This window comes from Episyrphus balteatus, chromosome 3 (assembly GCF_945859705.1).
Source record: "Episyrphus balteatus chromosome 3, idEpiBalt1.1, whole genome shotgun sequence".
Classification (NCBI taxonomy): Eukaryota; Metazoa; Arthropoda; class Insecta; order Diptera; family Syrphidae; genus Episyrphus; species Episyrphus balteatus.
In genome coordinates, this window is record NC_079136.1 from 68,916,933 (window position 1) to 68,934,221 (window position 17,289).

The window sequence follows — 17,289 nt, forward strand, 5'->3', positions numbered from 1 at the left end:
AAATTGCGAAGAATTTGATAACAGTTTATAGCTTTTAGCCAAGAACACAAAACTATTTTTGATTTTTGTCAATTTTCTTAATACGAATTTCGTTGTTCTATTTTTAAAATTCTTACACATGTTTTAAGCTGTTCCCTTATGTTAATCAAGATTATCTTGTCCTGAATGATAAGCTTCAATTAAATTTAAAATATATATGTTTTTTTTTTCATAAACCTACATCAACGATCTTCTTCATCTGCGGTTTGAAGCTTAGAGTAAATGATTAATTCTTTGAGGTCAAAACCATGATTTTGATCACTGATTTGCAGAATTACCATATACAAAATCCCGTTAGATTAAAGAGTTCATTATCCCCTTAGCACAGAAACAGTAAAAAAGGATGTACAAGAATTGGCCGTATAATAAACCATCACATCACTCTCAGGTGGTCATTTAATGGCCGCATGCGGGTAAAAAGATTTATAAACATCAGATAAAAATGGAGACAAATTAGGTGTGGGATACTTAATGAAGATTCGTGTATTTTTGTTTTTTGCTTTGATCTTTTGGGCGGGTTTGAAATTTAGCTATGACGAAGAGAAATCCATTACAATTAATTGGCACCTTTAGTTTTAACTGTTTCAATTTTTCTTGGAAAGATACGATTTGAACTAATTCAATGATCTGGAATTAAAGCTCAAATGCTGACTTTAGGTCGCATGAAAATAACGGTATAATATGTTTATGTTCATATTTACATAAATATTTAAAATAAATAGTTTTGTGTATTTAAGAGATAAAGAGCTTAAACCTAGATAATATTCACCTTCCAGTCAGCAAGTCAATTTATGGGCAAATTATTAATTCCAAAAACAATAAAAACAACTTTTAGAGAGAAACACTTGTTCCAGGACGACTTAACTCATAAAAAGTTTGAAAAAAAAATTATTTTTATGTGAATTGTCAAGAGTTTATTATTCAAATATTTAACGAGTTTGAAAATTGTAAGACAAAAAATATCAACATGAAAACTTCGGAAATGTTGTGAAGAGATACAAAGTATCTTTGATGTTATACTGCAGAATTTCCTGGGAAAACGTAAAACTTATTTTTCAATTTTTTGATTAAAAATAATTTGAATTTTCCATAGATAATAGATTTTTCACAAATTCCATCATATTTTTGATAAAAGAATTATTGGCGAGTCGTGAAATGTGAATGAAAACTTTGATTTCTATAACGAATAATTTCTATAAAGATAATTTAGGTGGAGACTATTGAGCGGTGAGTGATATAGATAATAGATATACCTTTTACTAAAATTAGACCTTCAAAAAGATGCTGTAGAATATTTCAAAGCTAATTTTAAGCTTTTTGGCACTTATACACTGAAATTTTGTGACTAAAATATTTTGTACTTCATTATGCTTTTTTGTTTTGTTTTTTTTTTTTTTTCATAACTTGCTAATATCGAAAATATTGTTGGAAATAATGAAAAAAAATCCCGTGGAAGTTACAACCCTCAATATTAATATTAAGAACTGGCGTTTGGTAAATGTTAAATTCCCATATGATTAACAAAAGAGTTCTATAAGCCTTCAATGGTAAATCATGTATTAAATTTGAACGTTCTACAAAAAAGCTCTTGTTATTTTTTTTGATATTGATAATTTTTTGGTTTAAAAAAATTATTTGTATTTAAAAAAAAAACCTTACACGATAGTATTAGGAATTTGACAGATAAAAGGATCAAAGAAATAAAAAAAAAACTAACACTAGAGAAAATTTGAAAAATGTGACGAAATTTTTGGAAAAAAAACTTGAAAAGTCGGAAGAAAATGAGGAAAAATTATATTTTATATTTTTAAGTTGAATAACTTCGAAACGCAAGTATTAAAATAATCATACTCTAAATAAAATCGTATGACGCTTAACTTGGCCGCAAAGTGACAAAATTACCATCTTTTAACAAAAATTTTTTTTTCGCAAAAAATGGTTTTGAAAAAATGGGGACAAAAATAATACCTACTGCCATCGGAAAATAGATTTTTTTTTTTTTCAAATTTATTACTGTATTGATAGGCCTCCATTCAAGCTTTGCCCTTTTCTTACCAACTATTAACTTTTTTGACCATCCAGTAGCCTTGTTCGTTTCTGTAAATGAAGATTGTGTAGCTATTAAAGATGATTTTTGGCAGAATTTTTTTTGTATGGTTATGGCCAAAAAAACATTCTAAGATTTCGGGCAAAAGTGTAGACAGCATCTTGTCAAAAATGCATTATTGTCGAAAAATACCTTGTGCAAGTATTGCAACTTGTAAGCAACGTAACTTTTCACACCGGCCAAATACGATGGAGATATGTATGTCGATATGTTTCACAAAGATAATGAAAGAACCGCATTTACAGCAGCATCATAACGAGGCTTGCAAAAATTCAAATTGCATGGCCCAGAAAGTTGAAAGCTACTTTCTTAAGTAGTTTTAAATTTTTCTAGCGTGACTAAATAGCAGTTCAGATAAAAATAGCTGTGCAAACACAAAGAACAACAAAATTTACACTATGGTCCAAAATCGTGATAAAATCGGAGTGTTTTTACCTCTGAACTGCTTTTTTATCTGTAATGCTGTTTCTTTACACCAGAAAAAGTTAAAACCATCAGGACCCACCTTTAACATAAAAAAAAAAAACAAAAATAGTAGGAGAAAAAAAGTAAAAACTTAAAACGGTCAAAAAGAGCAACCTGTGCGATTATTAACAGCTCAAAAATAGAACAATTTTGCACCATTGCTTACCGATTTCCTTTTTAATAAAAAAAAAAGTTCCACATACGCCACAGTGACCCAGTAACTAAGCCGAAAGATACTTACCCTCTACTTTTGACTAAGAATGGAAATAACGGATCGACAAGATTTGTGATTTTAAATCTATTGACATCAATTTTGGCTTCGAGCATCAACTTCTTATATCAAGAATAAATGCAATCATTTTTTCAAAAAAAAATTATCAAATAGGGCAAGATAAATTTCTTTAAACAGCTCCGAAAAGTAGAGCTGAGAGTAACCCCAGTTTTCGTAGGGTAAAAGATTTTTAATTTTTTTTTTTGCCAATTCACGGCTAATAACAAAAATTTGAGTGTATTTCTGGACAAAAAAAATTGACTTCAAAAGAAAACCAAAACAACGAATTGTTTTCAACCATATATATTTTTTTATTCTTTTGTATATTAGATTCTATTTTCGATTTTTAAACTTTCTTTTAGTTAATAACATAAGATTTTATATTAAATCACTTCTTTCAAAGTGAAAGTAATCATCATATCGTTTAGAGTTCATATTTTGGTTTCCATTGTTATCCATAGAGAAGCTGTATAAATGTTTTCTCCGAATTTTAGATGATTTCATCAATTCTCACGTGGACTGGACAAAAGTTATTCATTTTACCTAAAGGTTATTGTCACTTCTTAAGTCTAACACAAAAGAAAAAAAAAAAAAAAGATTTACATCTTCTTATAGTTTTTGTTTTGGAAGTTCATTGATCTAAAGAATTCGCATTCATATTTAGATGAAAAGCCACTTCAACCTTGAACTTGAAAACTTAAGGAGCTATTGAACTTACAATTTTAGATTAAAAAACGTGCTACATTTTCACCTCAAGCGGGACTTTGTATTTCTCACTCATAATTCATTCATAAAAAAATAAATAGACATACCAAAGCTTCTCAAATAGATGACTCAAAATTTATTTAAAAAAATTCCCTTTATCAGATTTTCTCCAATTAGTAATGCCAACGTTTGATTGCTAAAATTGGAAATTTGTTAAACAAAATAAAAAAAAAATATTATTTATTAATCAAAATAATACGAAATGGTATGCAAGTTCAAATCCAACGAACCGGATTTATCAACGGGCTACAAGTAAAAAAATAATAAGTTAATTACAACTTTTGTAATTGCACATACAGGAGCGGTGTGTGGAAGGAGGCGGTGCGGCTGCGGCGGTGGCTTGGCGGGCGGCACGACCGACGCACGGTTGTCCAAAATGACTTATCTCGTTGCAAAAATCATAACTTTTGAACGGATTGAGTTAGCGGTACAATTTTTTTTTTTATTTGAAGGACATTTCTAGGGCTGTTATACCAATGAATTTCAATAAAATTATTTCACAGGGTGTTTCGGAATCATCGGCCAAAAACAGATTTTCTTTAAAAAAAAAGTTTAAATTAAAATTGGTATGCCATTTTGTAGAAATCACTAATCCACATTTAAAAACAAAATTTCAAAAAAATACAACGTCACGTTTTCGAAAATTTTATTTTTCAAAAAAAAATTTCAAAATTTTTTTAAAAATCCAAAAATTATTTTTTTTGAAATTTTATTTTTGGCTTATATTTGAGTTATATAAGTGCTTCTTCACAAAAAGTTTCGTTGAAATCGAATAAGCCGTTTTGGAGAATATCGGATTTGAAAAAAAAACGGTTTTATGGCAGGTACCGTAAAAAATCCATTCGGTTCCATTCATTAAGCCGAATAGGGTATGTGTACCAATCAATTGTTGATTCAAAATAAAAATATTTAGCTGCGCATGCTTGCGCACTGCCGAGATTTTGTACTTTGAAAAAAAATGAAGGCAGAAGGAACAGATTTTCTTTAAAAAAAATGTTTAAATTAAAATTGGTATGCCATTTTGTAGAAATCACTAATCCACATCTAAAAACAAAATTTCAAAAAAATACAATGTCCCGTTTTCGAAAATTTTATTTTTCAAAAAAAAATTTCAAAATTTTTTTAAAAATCCAAAAATTATTTTTTTTGAAATTTTATTTTTGGCTTATATTTGAGTTATATAAGTGCTTCTTCAAAAAAAGTTTCGTTGAAATCGAATAAGCCGTTTCGGAGAATATCGGATTTAAAAAAAACCGTTCTATGGCAGGTACCGTTAATAATGATTTTCCAAAAAAATTTTTTTCATTAGAAGATAGACCTTGTTTTCAAACTTACATTTGAATTTTTTAAACAAAATCGTTGGAGCCGTTTTTGAGCAATTACAGCTTTACTGAAATTGGTGTATGACAAGTACCGTTATTTTTGGCCCAAAAAAATTAATTCCAAAAACACCTCTGGAGGGTCTCCAAAAAATGCTACATACCAAATTTGAAGTCAATCGGTCCATCCGTTTAGGATGTAGATCCTTATACAGACAGAAAGACAGACGGACTTCCGGGACCAACTTTTTTGGCATTCTCTATAATCGTAATATCATGGAAAAGTGTAATCTGAACTTTTTTTAGATGTGAATTAGTGATTTCTACAAAATGGCATACCAATTTTAATTTAAATATTTTTTTTTTAAGAAAATCGGTTTTCGGCCGATGATTCCTAAACACCCTGTAAAACAATTTTCTTGAAATTCATTGGTGTAACAGCCCTGGAAATTTCCTTCAAATTAAAAAAAAAACTGTACCGCTACCTCAATCCGTTCAAAAGTTATGATTTTTGCAACGAGATAAGTCATTTTGGACAACAGTGCGACGCAATCGAAGGCTTAGGTTAGAAAAAAGATTATGAATCGATATGACTCTGGCGATGATGGCGCCGCCCGGCCGTCTCCATGGGGATTACTGCTCGAGCAAACGTCTGAAAACCGAAAAAGCACGTTCAGGTGTTTAGAGATAGGTTTCTATGGATTTTATATTTTACCAAGAATCGTACACCTATCTGAATGAATGAATGTATATATGAGTTAAGGTATGACTTAGAGTGCAGGTATATATTGAGATTTCAATTTAAGATTTAATTGGATTGCTGTACTCTGCGTCACTGCGCGGCCGGCAAATCAAGATTCATTAAAGCACTACCGCGATTTGCGACACGAAGACGACGGACGCGAGTAACGCAGTTCTTCAAATGAAATTCTATTGAAGACACACCAACACCTGACTAAAATGTGTTTTTTTTTTTTTAAATGCGGATGCGTCAGCGGTCAAGATATTTGAATTTTTAACTTATTTTACAGATGACTTAGTTATTAGTTAGTGGATTTTTTTTTCTAACTAATCATCATAAAGTTTTGTTATCAAATAGAATGAATGAATGTTGTTTTGATCTTGTAAGTTGGGAATTTGCAGTGTGTTCTTTTGAAAGATATGACTAATTTAAAATGAGAAAGCTGAAATTGAACTGGATATTAACCTTGTGTGTTTAATGATATTTTTAAGTGTACAGTAAAGAATCGTCATTTTGTTAAGATATGTGTATTTTAGTTTAGTTCTGATACATTTTTTAAATCACCTAATCTAGCATATTTTGTCAAGTATTTAGATAATTTTGGCAAGACTCTGAGAAAACGCTGTTTTTATGACACTTTTAAAAACGATTGCATTCATTTTTGACCTACGAAACTGATGATCGAAGACAACGTAGACGTCAATATAAGATTAGACCACACATCGCACAGAGGAGTATTAGACCTCAAAATCCGGTCAAAAATATTTTTAATGTTTTTCTTATTGGAATTGGCCTAAAGTATTGTTTTATAACTTATAATGTATTAAAAAGTCACACTGAAAAAAATTTTCGGGTCAGTTAAAAAAAAAAAAAATTAATTAAGTAATTTTTTTTTTTCAATTTTATTTAATTCATATTATTAATTTTTACATGAAATTTTTAAATATTGTTAATATTTCAGGTTAAAGAAAACAAAAATTTGAAAATAAGTAGTTTTTTAAGCAACAAAAGCCAATTTTACTAAAAATACCTCGAGACTAAAAAACGCCATTAAAAAAGGTGGAAATATGTGGAAATTTTTTTTATGTGCATGAGATGACAAAGATGTACCGTTAATTATTTAAGACAAATTTTTGCTCGATCGTACCCGAGACTACAACAAAAACAATTTTTTTTCTACCGAAAATTTCATTAATTTTCACGTTTTTCTATGCACTCTTGTTATCTCGATTTTTAATATATTTTCAATGAAATATATGGAAATTTCTGTATTAACATAAAGTATATACCTTGACCTTGGACACACATAAAAAAATTTTCACAATTATCACAAATCACAATAAAAAAATCAGACTGAAGTGTTAATGATTAGAAAATAAAATAAGCTTTTGTGACTTGAGCTTATAAAATCGACTAGATTTAGACTAAGATCTTGGGAATTAGGGGGTCAACTGTTATTATTTGAAACCGGTTTTAGTTAGCATGGGTATTGAGGAATGCGAAAAGCAAAAAATAACGGGTCGAATGCGATTTTTATTTTTTTCACTTATGACCGGATTTTGGGGTCGAATACTCCTCTGTGCATCGTGTCAATTCGTTAGTTTCATTCTTAGTCAAAAGTTGGTTAATGATAACGAGGTCGAATTCTTGCCCATCGGATAATAAATAAATATGTTGCAAATTAGTTTACTAGGTCACTGTGGTGTATGTGTAACAGTTAGTCATACAGGCTGCCCTATAAACAATTCTCTGTCCTTTAAATTTAAAAAATGGTAATGCGGAGTTTTGAATATGCGATGGAACTGTAAAGGGCTTAGCTCAGAGTTTTTATACCTAATTGAAAAACATAGTTTTGAATTTAATACATTTATGATTACTTTATATTACAAAAAAAAATTTTTTTAAATTTGGACACCAAGTGCCGTTATACTTTTCATATAGATTTGAGCCTAGAAGTTTTGAAAATCTTATCTAAAAAAATGTTAATGGATAGGTTTTCGAGATATGATTTTTCATAGTTTTTTGTCGTTTTTTATTCTAGCATACTTAGTATTCGGGCTATAGGTATCTTGAATAATAAACTATCAATCTGAACAGAAAAACAGGTAGGTACTTGAAAGCTGAATATATAAGCAACAAACACTGAAATAACTTTTTTGGGTCACCCCAGACCCAATGCAATGTATCAAACATTAAAAAAAAAAACAAATTTTTAAAATAAATTTATGCCAAAAATAAATTCTTGTTGAAATAAAAAATCTAAATTTTTCGAATCCTCATAGTTTTATATTTTAATGTGTAGTGTACTTTCTGCCAAAAATGACAAGATAATTTTCTTCAAAATCTATGGATAAGTTACTAATCCATCATAAGTTATAAAGTATGATAATTTTTTTAACGATCAATATTTTCGACTCTTTTTGTTACTTTTTTATGTTTTTGTCTATAAACTCGAAAAGGAAGCCGAATTTGAAAATTTTTATTAAGAAATTTTTTGTAGATAATTAAATTTCCTATCGACATTTATGTAAAATTAAAATATTGAAAAAAAAAAAAACTTAAGAAAAACTTTTCAAAAAAGAGAAAAAAGTAGCATTTTTGATGTTTTTATTAAAAATAGTCTATTTTTATCCTTTGAGCATTTATTTGTGTAACGGAGAAAAGAAAATACTTTATCTTTCAACATAATGGTCACAAAAATTGAATACGGCTAAAATTGGATAAAATACGGACTTTCAAAATCTACTGTTTTTGGTCTTTTTAAACCATTTTATTATTCTTCTTCTTCAAAACCAGTCTAAAAAGAGTCTTCGTAATTTTGAAAATTATATCTTTATTTTATACTATTTTTGTATTTACTAAAATATATTCATTCATTCTTAAACAAATCAAATTTCCATTAAATTATATTTTATGATTGAATTATTTGCTCAAAGCTCAGTAATTTTTTATTGAATATGAAAAAATAAACATAAATATATTTACCCATGTAAATTTCTTATAGATAATCAAAAAATGAATTGTATTTATAAGCTCATTTGCCTGAGTAAATAAAAAAGGAAATAAAAATAATGTCCTGGACAAGGACACGGACAGGTATATAATAGCTAATGGTGTTTGCATTCAATTTAAATTATTGAATTTGTTTGTGTCTTATCTTTGAAAGTATTTGGATAACATCTGTATGATTTCTCAGAGATTTGTATTCCTCTTTTATATGCAAACAAACGTTTTCCAAACGTCTAGAAACATTATATCTCTTTGCTTAAAATAGAATTATTTCTATGTTTATGATTTTAAAAAAGTTGTGAAATGGGATCGTAACTTAACCACACCAACTTAAATCACGTGGAAAAAAATCATGCCAAACGAAATTCAAACTTAAAAATATCATAGAATCAGAATTGATCTAGATTTTAGTCCGCACATTTTCAACCTCATTAATTTGAATAAAATCAATTTTGTTTCCAGAAAATTTGATAATAACGTTAATTAAAACATTAATTAATTTTGTCAAAGCAGTTTCAATTAAAACGATTGAATTTGTTCAAAAGTGTGCCCAGATTTATAATCATCCACCTTTTAATAGTCGAGCCCCCCACGCATCAATTACAAATTATTCTCCAATTATGAAGTCGCCATGTAACACGATCAGCTACATATAATATCTACATGACACTGATGCACATCATTAAAAGCTCACTATACTTTGTAAATTTACCGCTTTATAAATACACCTCACCTTGATTATAATGATTGCTCAAATCTGACAGGGGATACATCTGTTGTGTGTCAAATTATTTTTGTTACTTCTATAAGTCGTTAATATTCTAACGACAAAGGCAACAATTAAGATGTAATCAAAACACATGCAGACCGCAGAGACGCATGATAGATATGACGGATTAGGTGTGAATTGATTAATATTCTTATGATAACGTGGGCGACCGAGAGCTGTTAACACCTTTTTAACGCAGGCAATTTTATTAACAAAAAAAAAAAAAAGGATAAATAAATGTGCTTTGAATGAATAGTTCTTTCTTTCGCATGTCAGATAAAAGTCAAGGTTTATGGTTTTATTATTTTGGTATTATATGGGAACCCACATTTAATTTGTTTTTCGCAAGATTTAACTGTTAAGCCTCTAACTGTCCAAACTCTTTAAGAACTTTCAGGTCTAAACGACTTCTTAAAAATTGGAACTGTAACTTTAATTAAATTGTTTATTAATTGATAAACTTTTCAACTAGATCATCATAATTACAATTGTCAACTTGAAAGTCGTGATCTTCCTTAGCCTTTCAAAGATTGACAATTTTCATTCCCAACTCAAACATTCGACCTATTTGTGGAGAAAATTAATAAACTTCTTCTGACCTCATTTGAGTATCTTTTACCTCGCATTTACCTTCAAGACCAGCAGAAAAGAAATGACACCTGAAATTCCAAGGAAATACAATCGTTGACAAGTCTACAAAGGTCTTGAACACAAACAAAGACGACGACGACGACGGACGCACCCTACTTAAAAACCTTCTTTCCCATATATCCCATTCCAATTCCATAGAGCTTGTATTTTTTTTTTATATCGATTATAATAGTCACCTTAACATATATTATGAGAGAGAGTGAGACAGAGATAAGGAGAGAAATTTTTTCTGTAATGGCAAGATATATGTTTGTGCATTTTAATTACACTCAAAATATTGTCTTAACTGCATAGCGGTCGTTAAAACTTCGGCACCAATATGGCCGATAATATGGACATTGTGGATAGTAAAATATCCGTTCCGCCACAGCATATAGCAAACGGTGCACATATCGGTGCCAATTTTAGCACTTCAATGACAACAATTACTCTACTCACCTTCTCCATTAGGTCTCCATGGGGTCCATTGTGGAGTTCACTATAGTATACTCTTTCACAGAGGCGTTCACATTATATAGTTCCCAATTCAGTGTGGATTCCTCGCTAGTAGATATTCATTGGGTTACCCCATCCATCCACTAAATAGACAAGGAACATAGATATGCTTTTTCTCGATAATGGTGGCCAGAGGTTCAATCGATATAGTCGATTGGTCACTTGAACCTTTATAACATATACGAAATACGAGACAAGAGGCTTTATAGCATAAAAAACGGGTTGTTGTACGACCGTATGGTTGCACTGTCATTATCACTTCCACCTCAGAAAAATTTATATATACAAATGCGTGACAATGACACTGCACTACATTCCTATATGGATATAGTGTCAGCTATGCAGCGCACAGAGTCAATGCCAAGGCAGTGCAGCGGTTAAAAATTTTGAGTGTTCCCACTTTGATATGACTGAGCTATTTTGAATCTCTATAAATTAATTTTCCTATTTATGTGGCCAATGCTTGAAATAAATCGTGCATAAGCTTCAACAAAAATAAATTATATTTCAAGTATTTTAGCTTTAATTTTTCTAATTATTGAATGTCAGTGCGGTTGAAAATTCTGTATTTCAAAATATAGCTTTTAAAAATTTTCAAAGTCCGTTAGAATTGGAAAATATTATTCAAAATTCTGTAAATGATTAGAAAAAAAAAAACAATTTTTTACCTATAGTAGAGAGAAAAAAAAATGGAATACAGAATTTCAAAATATCAACACGCTTTTAGGAGTAGATACAGAGTTTTGGAAACTGAATTTTTACTCTAAAAGAATTATAATCTTAACCCTAAATATTTATATTTGCACGATTTTAAATATTTTATTGAAAGATAATTTCAAAAGTACATAAATTCTCATTTTTACATTATATGTATACTAATTTGGTTAATTAAAAAAAAAAAATAAGTAAGGCGTTGAGAATGAGGAGGGGTTAAGTGGCATTTTTTAAATTTTTATTTTTGTCCAGGTTATTGCCTTTCATTTAGCGACATTAATTTAAAAGTTAGCTTTAGACTCTTTTTGTATAAATCTCTCTCATTTTCATACAAAAACTTTTAACAACGGTTCCTTAGTATACTCTAAATTTGTCGAGCTACCGCCCAAACCGTTGAACCTTGGTAACTATATTTTTTAAGGAACGAAATTAACGGAACCTGTCATATGACGAAAATGGAAAAGGTTGTCAGAAACGGCTCCAAAGATTTTGATTTAAAAAATACAAGTATACTATGAAAATAAGGTTCTAATTTTGATATAAAAATACACATGTTTTTTGAATCACAGTACCTACCTGTCATAGAACCGTTTTCTTGAAGTCATATTTTTCAAGCATCTTAAAAATTGAAGAAAAAATTTCAAAAAAATTAATTTTTTGAAAACGAATCGATGAATTTTTTTGAAACTTTGTTTTTATTTTTAATATTTCCTTCTCATTAGCATAAAAGTTTTGTTTTTTTTTTTTTTTAATTTTTTTAAAAATTGTTATACGCACAAAAATAACGATTTTCAAAAACAAATTTCTAAGAATTCTTTGTTGATCAAGAAATTTTATGGGATACTACTTAAAGAGAGGATTTTAAATTTTAATACATGTAAATGTTTATTCTATTTTCAAAGTTTTTAATAAATGTCTTAAAAATGTATATAATAATTAAAAATATTCTTCTATGAATTTTTTAAAAATCATTAGTATTTTTAACAACTTTTAACAGTCGTGCAATTTATTTATTTACAACGAAAATATTGTGGGCCTTGCATATGGTTAGACTGCCTATGTTATTTATGAAACTTCTTTTCTCTTGAAACTTAATTATCTAAAAATGTTTTATGTTCAAAATTGTGTAAGAAAATCGCAATTTGAATCCAAACCAGAATTGAATTGTTGAGTTATATTATAATTTCTTGTGTTTTTTTTTTTTGTTAATAAATCAATAGATTCTCATTATTTCACGATCAAGTCTCTAGAGAGTAAAAAACCAACGCACAAGTGTTTTTAAAATAAAAATAGTCAATGTTAGGGTCATACAAAAATTTTAAACGAATTATGTACTTTTACAGTTGTGGGTAGAAATCGATCGTAAAAGAAAAATACCTGAAGATATGTTTTTAAATACTTTAATAAATAATAATTTATATATTATATTATCAGAGGTTTTTACTAAAATGCATTTGAATCGAACTCATCTCCTTAATAAATAAAGAGATTTGTTTCCTCGTTTTAAACTAGACCAAGGATTTAAATTGTGTCTAAAATTTCACGAATAGATTCAGATGATTTTGTGATTCATGTGCTTTTTACCGACTTCCAAAAAGGAGGAGGTATTCGTCTGTTTTTTTTTTATGTTTGTTACCGCATAACTTTGGACAGAGTGAATCAATTTTGATAATTCTTTTTGTATTGGAAAGCTAGTGGCTGCAATGTGGTCCCATTTCAATTTCGTTTAAGCCATAGGAACTAATAGAAAAACCATAAAACCATGTTTTGAATCATGGAAGTCGGTTTTATGATTATGAATTTTAAGATATATATTCTATAGGGGAAGTGGGGGCAAACCGCCTATGGGGGCAAGAAGGTTTTCGTACTATGTTGTATGAAAAAAAGTAAAATTGGCAACACTTGTAATATAAAATAGTCACGTCTGTAAGTTTTAGCAATTTCGGTTAAGACCCCGAAGAGTTACGGTAAATTTTGTGATTTTTCATCAAATTGTTATCGTTCAGTGAAAAGTCAGTTGTATTTTTGACACTGAAATAATTAAAATTTTTAACTTTTCCTTTTTCGATAATAGAAAGTGAATATTAAAAAGTATTTTCTGTGAAAGAAGGAGTCAAAAAAATAAATTTAAATAAAGAAAGAATACAGAAGATCAAATATGATATGACTGGGGCAAGACCGCCCATGGGCGAAATTGGAAGCTCTAGTAGGTTAAACAAAGTAAAAAAAAAATAAGTTCACCGTTAAATCTTCCAAAAAGCTAAGCAACAGGCGCCAAAAAATACTGTAATTGATAATTCGGATGAAGAGGACTTTGAAGATTGTATTGGTACCTTCTATCTGCAACTGTTTTCTTGATCCAATCCAAGTGCAAAATGTGTACCAAATGGTACCAAAAAGCTTGTGCTGGGGTGAGAACTAAAGAAAATATAGCATAATTGTAATAAGCTGCATTTAAAACAATAGAAACGGTCTTTCTACCAACAAAATTTGATAGGGCGGTCTTACCCCCATGTGAAGGCAAGACGGTTTTTTGTTAGATGTTTTTTTTCAAAACGTATTATCTTTTGTTCAGTATTTTTTAATTTTTTATATAATAATGAGAGTTTCTGCAAGAAACATTAAACTTGTAGACCGAGAGCTGGCAGCATATTTTGGCAGTTTTGATAAAACCGAAATTCGAGTGTGCACATATCTAGATATGCACCACAGTATGTCAACGGAACAAGTCTGGCAGTGATATTTTTCAGCTTTCCCTTGCCAGACGCATCCAAAGTGCAGCAAAAAATCAATTTTTGGCGTTTTGGTATAACCGAATAAATGATACACCAAAAAATCATAAAAAATCCCCTGATTTCGAATCTGTGGGTACCGCAAGTTTCTTTTTCAGCTTTCCCCCCGCCAGACCGCTTTAAAGCATTTTTAAGTGCATTTTTCTAATAAAAAACCTAATTACTTATTTTCTGTTAGGTATAACCGTATGATGGTAACAAATTAATATTCTATGTCTATTCCAGGTCTAGAAAATATAATTTTTAGCCAGCTATTTTTCAGCCTTCCCTCTGCCAGACGCATCCAAAGTGCAGTCAAAAATCAACTTTTGGCGTTTTGCTAGGTATTACCCCAATAAATGATACACAAAAAAATCATAAAAAATCCCCTGATTTCAAAAATGTGGGTACCGCAAGTTTCTTTTTCGGCTTTCCCCCCGCCAGACCGCTTTAAAGCATTTTTAAGTGCATTTTTCTAATAAAAACCTTGATTACTTATTTTCTGTTAAGTATAACCGTATGATGGTAACAAATTAATATTCTATGTCTATTCCAGGTCTAGAAAATATAATTTTAAGCCAGCTATTTTTCAGCCTTCCCTCTGCCAGACGCATCCAAAGTGCAGTCAAAAATCAACTTTTGGCGTTTTGCTAGGTATTACCCCAATAAATGATACACCAAAAAATCATAAAAAATCCCCTGATTTCAAAAATGTGGCTACCAGAAGTTTTTTTTTAGCTTTCGCCCCGCCATCGCCAGACCGCTTTGAAGCATTTTGAAATGCATTTTTCTAATAAAAAACCTAATAGCTTATTTTCTGTTGGGTATAACCGTATGATGGTAACAAATTAAAATTCTATGTCTATTCCTGGTTTAGAAAATATGAGTTTAAGCCAGATATTTTTCAGCCTTCCCTCTGCAAGACGCCCTTAAAGGTTTCCCAAACAGGTTTTTCCATACAAAAAACACCTAGTTTCTGTTTTTTTCTTAAAAAATTGAAATAATATTTTTTTGTTTAGAGTAACCATATGATGGCCAAATATTAACTTTGTCTGCCTTTTCCTGATTTAGAAAATGTAAGTTTAAGCTAGTTTTGTTTCAGCCTACCCTCTGCCAGACGCCCTAAAAGGTATCTCAATAGTACGAGAAAGTTACATTTTGCTATATGGGGCATGGGGGTCTGGGAAAAAATCAGAAATGCATTTTGACTTCTTAGACTATTAATGAATAAAAACTTTATTATATTTAAAAGATGTTTTTTATTGGTTTTTAAGACAGTCAAACACTTATATTTATCAGTTTCCAAACTTACTTCGAAAATAATTGCTCTAGTTTAATAAAATAAAATGCACGACTGCGACGAATTTTAACTTTTCCATTCAATTTAAAAGTTCTGGTTGTTTTCTTTCTAGTTACTTTCTTTTAGCATAAACCAGACAAAAAAAAAAACATTAATACTTATCTGAATAGAAGTGGGAACCCTTAAAAATCAAGAAAAACAAACTCTTTTAAGTAGACCCTGTGTAGATATGGTAACAAACGAGTACGTATGCAATTATCATTATGTAATTTATAAGCTGTCCCATCAATATTATATAAAAAACTTGTAAATTGAATATAGTAAGTATATCTGTATCTGCGTTCAGCTAAAAATAGATACTTTTGAACTGCACTTTCAGTTCAGTGGGTGCGCTAAGTGCAACAACGAGTTTTTGCTCATAAGCTCAGTTCAACGCGTCAGCGATCAGCTGGCTTTTGAATATTTTTGTTTTTTTCTTGCTATAACCAGGCACAAGCAAGAATGTAACCGCTAATGAATTCAAAATTTTTTTCTTATTTTACATACCTATTAACTCTTTTTTTCTTCTTTTATTTGTATGTGCATCATGGTCGGTATAGTGTGTAGGTACCTCTCAATCTGGTTCTATATGGTTGGAGCGTGTGGAACTCATTTGAATACGAGCATGTTCCATCCGGAACATCGCCAAAAGATAGCGATTCCAAAGGCATCGCGGGTATTATATGGAAGAAAGAATTCTGGAGACGTTATAGGACGATGATATTAGTCTCTTGGCCGTGTGGTGGCTATAATGTGCACGACACAAATAATCTTAGCCACTTGACATAATAATATCGCATCCACCAACTCACTTAATTGGATCACTTGAATAATAGTTTTGGTATCGCGAGCTATAGAAGCTGATGCATTATTTATGTAGTTTCTACTGTTCCTTCTGTTGGGGACGGAATCCTATCTCAAAATACACAGAGTCTAACCAAGCCATAGGTATAGTGTTTTTGTGTTCCTTTATGGAGGAACTCTAACGTTTGGTTCTGCATCAGAAGTTGGGGCATTTTATCTTCATGACAGTGGTTATATCTTCTGTGTTGAAATTATGCTTCATCTAGGATCTGGAAGTTGGTCTTGAGTCTATTTCACGGTGGACATGGGTTTTTTTTATTGCTTAAATCTAAATTACCCTGATTTTATTGATATTTGTAAAATAATTATTGTAAATAAATGTAATTTTAACAATTTTATGCTATAAACAGAATGAGAAAAGAATTAAGTTTAATGGTTTGATTATTTTCTCCAGAACACATTGAAATTAAAGCTGAGGGAAGAAGCTTGTAAAATTATGCCATCAGCAAGTCAGTGTTTATCTGCATGAGAAGCTAATAAAAGGGCAGTATTTTCAATTGGATGTAATTTAGATAAATAAAAAAAAATCTTTGGATTAGGTATATAGAGTTTATGGATGTTCTTTCAATAGAAGAGTTTTAATCTTTCTATAAAATTAAGGAAAGCTTTGACATGTGATTGACGTGACCTTAAATAGTTCCTGATCAAGTTCTTTAGTAACTTTGAACAGAACCCACGTAAACCCGCATTAACTTTGAAAAATTGCAATCTGAAGAGACCGAAATAGCCTTTACCAGAACTTGGAACTTGCAGGAAATTCTAGAAGAAACTCGTCTGTTCATAGACAAGAAGAAATAGTATAGTGAATGAAGTCGAGATGCAGATATTTTTTTGACAGGAATCATGTGCAAAATTTCTACAGCAGAGTGAAAAAATATCAACAACAAGATTCATCTTGGATTCATCCTGGGGAAGTAAACATTTCAAAATAAAAAAGTCTTTTTTAAAATTTCGTGCATTGGTACAGCA

The 17,289-nt window shown here is 30.1% G+C and overlaps 1 long non-coding RNA gene across 1 annotated transcript; it reads left to right on the plus strand.

The window, feature by feature from the left end:
- Positions 1–904: 904 nt before the first annotated feature.
- On the plus strand, positions 905–16,592 carry LOC129916776 (uncharacterized). Its single transcript, XR_008772550.1, has 3 exons — positions 905–1,080; positions 1,140–1,266; positions 16,017–16,592. It is a non-coding gene; the product is annotated as an uncharacterized LOC129916776 (long non-coding RNA).
- Positions 16,593–17,289: the final 697 nt, after the last annotated feature.